The sequence below is a fragment of the Ammospiza caudacuta genome, chromosome 3 (genome assembly GCF_027887145.1).
Source record: "Ammospiza caudacuta isolate bAmmCau1 chromosome 3, bAmmCau1.pri, whole genome shotgun sequence".
NCBI lineage: Eukaryota > Metazoa > Chordata > Aves > Passeriformes > Passerellidae > Ammospiza > Ammospiza caudacuta.
In genome coordinates, this window is record NC_080595.1 from 103,619,044 (window position 1) to 103,626,783 (window position 7,740).

The window sequence follows — 7,740 nt, forward strand, 5'->3', positions numbered from 1 at the left end:
GGTATTTGCTCCTAGCAAATCCATACTGGCTGTCTCTTACCACCTTATTGTTCTCCAGGTACCTTCAAATTGATTTCTTAATAAATTGTTCCAATAACTTTCTAGCATTGAATTTAGGGTCCCTGCTGTATAATTCTCTGGATCTATTTCTCTACAGATAGGTACTATGATATCTGTCCTTTCCCAATCCACTGGAGACCTTCTCAAACTGGGAGACAAACGCTGATGGTGTATTCAACTCTGTTGATTTACTATTAGAAGAATCTATGCTAAAGTTCATATTTCAAAGCAGAATATTTACAATATTATATCATTTTAGCTTCAAATTAAGAAGCATAAATGCATTCTATGGAAATATCATTGTCCTCGGGAGAAGCTTCTATGTATTCCCTGAAATAGTATTACTCAAAAATAATGACCTAAATGATTGTAGGTGAATTCATAGGAAAACATAAAAAGCAGGAAAGAGGAAAGGCAGGAAGAAAGGAATGGAGGGAGACAGGGAAGGAAATATATTTCCCAAAAAGTTAATACGGGCATGTAAGAAGCAGCATCACAGGATGACTCTGAGAATGGTTTCTAGATAAATCTCCAGCAACACAGTACCCTAAAAAATCAATAAATTTTAAAACTAAACAATCATTTTTGAAGTAGAGCACACAACAATAGGGGAATTACTCTGTGTGTTCTTGCTTCTACTTACACACTTGCATGATTTTTTGGACTGCTTCAAGGAAGCTGATGCAGATAAACCAAACAACAACTTCTTCCAAAATATAGCTCTCTCTACAGAGGTGTTTCTTATCAGTTTAACATTAATTATTTGAAGCATTGTGTATGATCCTGGAAACAGCTGTGAAGTTGCCCAGATTAAAAGGAAAAAAAAACCCAAAACACAGCAACTTGAAGCTAAAAGACTGTAGGCTGATTTTCCAGACAGTTTTGTTGTTTTTTAAAGCTGTCATTCTGTTTTTAGGTGAGAATGAAGTACTCTGCATGGGAATGTTTCCTAATTTAAAGAACCTTTTGCATATGTTTTTTTAATATAATCATTGATGAATGTTAAATACTTTGTGCATATTCCTAACTGTTCTCATACAAAATTTTTCCACAAAAATAACTGTAGTTTGATGATAAGCACTGCAAGACCATGGCATATTATCTTCCTTGTTCTGTGAAAAGAGAATTCCTCCTGAGAAATCCTTTCACTCCTGTAACAGCCAGCCATAGAAAGTTCTAAAGTACAACAGTGGTAATATTTCAGCAATGTAGAAGAATCAATGATGAAATTCTCTCTTGGTATTTAATTGAATATACTCGATAACACTGGCAAGTAAGCACTGACTGTACCTCAAAATGCTCTTAGGTTGGTGGAAGCAATAGCACAGAGGGAAGTGAAGCTCTGTAAACAGAAGGTAAACATCAAGGTCATTTATCAAATTAAGGAGGGAGAAAAGGAAACATTGCAAACACAGCTGGCTTTCAACATTTACTTCTCCTTAAAACAAATTTGTCTTTTATAGATTACAGTAAGCTTTAAGGAGAGTAAGATGTCTGGGAACTGCAAGAAATCCTTTATGAAACAGGACAGGGAGACAGTGATGACTGGCAAGAAGTGAAGACAACTAAAGTGAGAGGGATATTTCTAAGAGGCATCTCTGTTCACAGCATGTGTCTTGTGGATGTAAAGAATGGCTTGACAATGAGAAAAGCTCTGGTCCTAAGCCTGATTAAAGGAGGCAAATTCAGTTTTGTTGTTCCATTTTCTGGCATATGCTCCCACATCTCATTGCATACAGCCTGCACATACAAACACCCACGAGATCTTGTCTTTGTCAACTACAGCATTCTTCTCTTGCTTTAAAATATTAACATGAATTATCTTAAACCTATCTCTCTCAGTTTTCTCTGGTGAGAAGAAACAGAAGGCTATGTTTAAGAGGTCTTTTTGTTCCATTTACTGCTAATTATGAATATAGCTTTCGCAGCATTTCTTCATCAAAACAAATTTTCATCCCCTCTCATAGCACATCACTTCCTGTTTTCTAAAACTCTGCTACAGTCAGAAATAACCTCTGTTTCAAACTGCATCCATTTTCGCTCTCTCAAGTGTCTTCCTCTCCACACAAAATGTTACTCATTGGAATTTCAGTCAGATCACGCTCTTACCTATCTAGATGTTCAAATCGTATTCAAGGTGCCTTGAGAGCCAGGATTGCCTCCAAAACCTGGAAGTTGTCTGTCTAAGTGTGAAGATGTGTGAAAATATGAACATGTGACAAAAAAGCCAGTCATGGAAATAATAGCTGGGAAAGCCAAGAAGCCATGATGAGATTACTGCTCATTATGAAAAACTCATCAGTAAACCTGGCCAAATTCAGGCAAGGCGGAGTCCCAGATGTGACAGATGTGACACAGGTCTTAGATGGCATTGTCTGTAGAATTGCTTAATATAGCTAAGATTGTGTGCTATATATGGAAAAAATATGAATTCATACTAAACTCCAACAAAAACAAAAGAATGTAACAAGAAGTTAATTTCATTGTGACAAGCAGTATGAGAACTGTTCCAGCATTTCCAACAGTGCCTTGCAGGACCTATCTCTTGACAGGAACCTCTCTAGAGATAAGTAGCAATATCTGAGGAAGAAACAGCCAAACTGTAAACAGTTCTTAGAAGACACAAACAGGGCAAATAATGAAAAAAGCACTTCACTGGGGAAAAATTGGACAGCACAAAACATGAAAGAAATCATAATTTTAAAAAAGGCAGAATGTTTTTGGAAAATAAAAGGCTCAATTAAAAATAAGGAAAAAAACCCTATATAAATGACATGCATAAGATTAAGCTATTTGAAAGCAATCAAGGGTTCAATCAGTAAAAAAAGGCTAAGTGACAACAAGTGCCAAGGACAAGCCAGCAGGACAGAAAAAAACCTTTTGACAAAGTGCTAATCCCTGCTGACCATACAGATCCAAACAGCCCGGGCATGCTGGAAGGACAGGACAGCTTTCGAGGCAGGAGCGGGGACAGCCCTATGGTGCCAACAGAAAAAGGAGGCAGAAGGAATGTTGACGTAGATCAGAAGAGGGGAGTTGATGGTGCAGACAGCAGAACTGCTGAGCTGTAAATAGCTAGAAGGACAAGTGTGAACAAAGCATCAGAAGTAGAATCCTTTAAGCTTTTGAGCAGAGGTGATATTCTGTGACTGGCAAAGCACAGCGGCTGTGTCAGTCTACAAGGCTACCCAACTAATTCAGGCAATAACAGATATGAAAATCTTTGTCAGTTTCTAGGGGGAATAAAAACCCATGAAGAATAAGACTTTTTACAGATTCAGACAGGTTATAAAGAGAATTTTAGAGGAAAATTATAGTTTCAGATCAGGTACTCTTTGGAAGTACTCATCCTGAGCTGTACAAGGAAAAAACAAGAAATAGGAACACTTCAACAGCATGAGGAAAAAAAAGTATAATTTTCCCATTTTTTAAAAATGTATTTGGAATACATTATTGAGAATCTAAAACAAACCTATTAGATCTCTGTTTGCTAAGGGTAAAGCTTAATATTTTAGTGTTTGATCTATGTGTTTCAAAGGGTCTCAGCATAAACAATATATCCATTAAGGACAGCTTAAAATGCAAAAATACTATTCCAGTTCAACAGATCCATATAAACTAATAAAAAAGCAGACACTTCAAGGGAATCCATTTTCACTGTTTTTTCTCCTTCTCCCACAAGAGTTTAATGCAGTGTTAGATAGGACAGCTTCAGCTACCTCACTCAGGAGTGAATGAACTCTGAACACATTAGGCATTCATGCTTGATTTCCTTGAATCACTGATTCTAGCTGGTACTCAAGGTCTGAGGCTAAAAATATAGCAGAATTAGACTTTTCACTAATTTCCACAGTAAAAGTGACTGTGAAGTGATGCACGGTGGCTTGGCTACTGGACAGCTTTATGAACAATTAGGATGGAGGGTAATTACTGCAGTGCCACTTGAATGTCAACGCTGTTTCAATATTCTGGGGCATGATTGTGTTATGGTCACACTTTCTGGGGATATTAAATAAATGTAAACCTTCCTGGTTTTCCCCTTAAGTTGTACCTGCCAGCATTTGAATGCAAATCAGCTGCAGAAAATTCCCTGGAATTATTCTCAGAACAACCCCGTTCCTTATGTGCTTCCTCTGAATGTAAATGTCATCTAGATCACTAAGGAGGCCAGACAGCAGCTTGGTCTGGAGACAGCATCCTCTTTCACCACAAACAAGGATCAGTGCTCCAAGCGTCAGAAGGTGGAGGTCAACGTGGGCACCAGAGCCTGCCAACACCCTCAAAACTGGAAGATTTGTGTAGGATATTTCTGTGCTGTCGCAGCAGTCAGGACAGAGAAGAAATCGTAATTCAATTTCATTGTATCTTCATGAGTTTCCATGGTGATGCGGGGGGGGAAAAAAACAACAAAAAGCTGCAGTTACTTCTCTCTGCTGCCAGTATTTTGGGAGGCAGAGGTGGAGGCTTATGGTGAGGAGCAGGAGGCTCACAGACATTTCTCTCCTCAGAGGCATTGCAATCCTGTGCAGGGTGGTGTGATACAACAGACACAACCCAGTAATGCCAGAGGAGATGTTGCTATCACTCAATCCTGGGGTACCTCTGTATAACACTTATGTGTATACATTTATTCCAGAAATTATTTTTCTCTAAAAGGAAAACAGAAGTCCAGCTAGCAGCAGCTTCAAAAATTAAACTAGAATATTACCATCAGTCTATTTCCATCTGTTCAGCCTCGCGTCTTAGTCAATAGGAATGAGAATACTTTTGTGAATACTCATTACTTAGAAAAGGAGCAGAGGCAGATCACATAGCAAGGTCTTATACCCCTCTATTTTCAGGTCATGATTATGACAGAGAGAATGCCTCTGCAGGACAGTATAATGGGTTAAATAATTTTTTAAAATATGGATGATATTCCTCTGTAAATCAATGAAGGACAAGGGTCTGAAAAGCTATAAGACTCTGCTGAATTCCATAAGATACATCTGTCAGGATGCTCAGCATCCCAGGGAATTTGATTTAAGCATTTTAAGGCAGCTTTAAGAGAGGTTTTTTTAACCTAATCTGAAAGTTTAAAACCTCATGCTAAGGACTGTTGATCACTTGCCATTCTCACTAAGAGCTCTGCTATTAAATATGTTTTGTAATTTGATTATTAAGCAATCAAATAGATACTCTTTGGAGAAATAGAATTCCTTATAGCTCTTTGAGACAGCATTATGGATTTCATGTTATGATTAATACAATTTGCATACTTTGGGTGCTATTTCCTACTTGTCCTTTCCTAACAGAAAACATTAATATCACTGATTTTTTTCAGCAGGGCAGAGAAAAGCTGCAGAAGCAAACATTGCTTATTTCCCAAATTAGGGGCATTTGAACAATCCATAAAGGAAAGTTTTTAAACATGAGGATAGCGACTGACACTTCAGCGGCAATAAGATAAAGACATTAATTCTTGCACCCACTAAAAAACGTAAAAATAACAAATTTGGCATTCAGGCTTTTATTGTTGACAATACAATAATGCAATCAGAACATCATTGCAAACTGACATCCACCCTTTAAGGTTGTTTATGAAGGACAAACTGCTCATAAATATGATTGGAAGGTACCCTACAAAAATTTACTAATGTATATACTTCATCAATGTCATCTGAATAAATTATAAATTCAATTAAACAAAACACTTATTTTTTGAAAATTAAATACTTTGTAATATAATATTAACTTTCTAATAGTTGCTAAAACATAACTGTTTCCTCAATAAACATCAGCTGGAGAATGTGGAAAAATTTTGTCACCACATCATGAACCAAAGAAGCAAACGCTGAAATATGTAAAATATTTCTAACGAAAACAAAAAATATATATAAAATTTTTTAGAAATATATATAACATTTATGAAAAGAGATCACAGAATCAAACCAGCCAAACTAGAAATTAGGCCTTGGTGACTAAATTTCATCATTACAGCTCTATTGGAGCCCTATGCAGTGAAAACCAGAAATGTCTCTTACGAAAACCAGCTTTCTTATTTCTAGGAAAATATGCTTGTATTGGTAAAGGTTAAGCAGAATCTCATCATCATTGGATAAATGAGATTTATGAGCCCAAGAAACACACACTGAGCCAGAGTACATGGTGTTCCCACTAAGAATGCTGCTGGCCCCCTGTGCCAGCACAATATGGTGCAGCCTCCAGCAGCAGAGAGGAAAAAAATGTGTAATTGGCAAAACTGTATCATTTATTTTCCCTTTTTTTTTTTTTTTTTAGGTAAAAAGAATATTTTTACACCAATTTTGAAGCAAAGCTATGAAGGCAATTTTTGCAATTTTTGAACCTGGCACATTATGCCAAGGGAAATGATGCACAAACAATGAATTTATCCTTATTTTGTTCACTATGGAATATCTTACTATTCTGGAATTGAAATGTTGGCATTTTGGATCCTGACTTTGCCCCAAATATCATTTTTTTTATTTCAACGGATAGTCCCCTATTGCTCTGTAGGGGGAAAAAAATCTTAGTTTTACATGTGTACACTAGTAAAGCATCTTAATAAACTGGTACATGACACTGCTGTTTTTACAAAACAGCAATTCCATTTGACCCTCATCTTTTTCAGCCACTACTGCAACAGATTTTGTTGGTGTTATTAGAAAACCATGTGCCAAGCAGATATGGGTTTAACCCTAAACTATCCTGCTACCTCTGAATGACAGCATTCCTGGTGAAGCTTGGGAACGGCTGAATATCCAGGGTGTTTGGGCCTGCCTCCTCACTTCTGGAGTAGCTTTGGGTCCAATGCTGACACAGGCAATAGTAAGGGAGTTCAACTCCTGCTTTTCTTGTAGTACCCTGACAATGCCACTTCACCATGCAGAGAAAACAGGTCCCCACCTGTGGGAAAATAACAAGATTGACAAGAAATATGGTAAACACACTCAAGTGACTTGCAGCTGGGGTGTAGAAAAACACATGCATCATTCTAACTTTTGTTTAGTTGTACATATTTGACAAGTACAAGATCTGAGTTTAGATAACACAGGCCTGTGATAGGCACAGAGGTACCCTACTGAACATGCTCGATGTTCCTGCCCTGCTGTGGTAAGGGTCAGGGTACAGTGGTACATTACACCTGTGTGAATCCCTGATATACAGGAGGAACCAGCAGGTTGGGTGATCTCTAGCATGGACTGTGGTGCCTGAATCCCTCTGTGTGCCTCTGTCCACACCCTGCTTTAGACATCCCACAGCTGGCAAGGGAACAGCCACGCTGGCTGTGGTTGTCCCAGCGTCCTGCCCATGCCAGCTCACACATCACCCATGCTGTAATTCTTGTCTGGGTCACCTTTAGTGGTCTAGCTGCTCCTGTTTGCTGTTTCTTCATGCAAAACAACTGTTAGTACTCCTGGGATTCTGAGAGCCTGTAAATCACATACTCCTTCCCCTCCCTGTAGTGCATTTCCACCCTTTCAATTGATATCCGCCTGAGAAATGCTGCTAAAGCTACATGTGTAGAGATTAAAGGCAGGATCTGCTGTGACTTAAAGACATCAAAAGCCAAGAGCAGTATGACTGGAGTAAATTGCATGTTACTGGCTTTTGTTAGCCTCCAAAAGCCTCTGATTATCATTCTTGCTGTAAGTGTTTGCTACTGCTTCTCCAGTGATT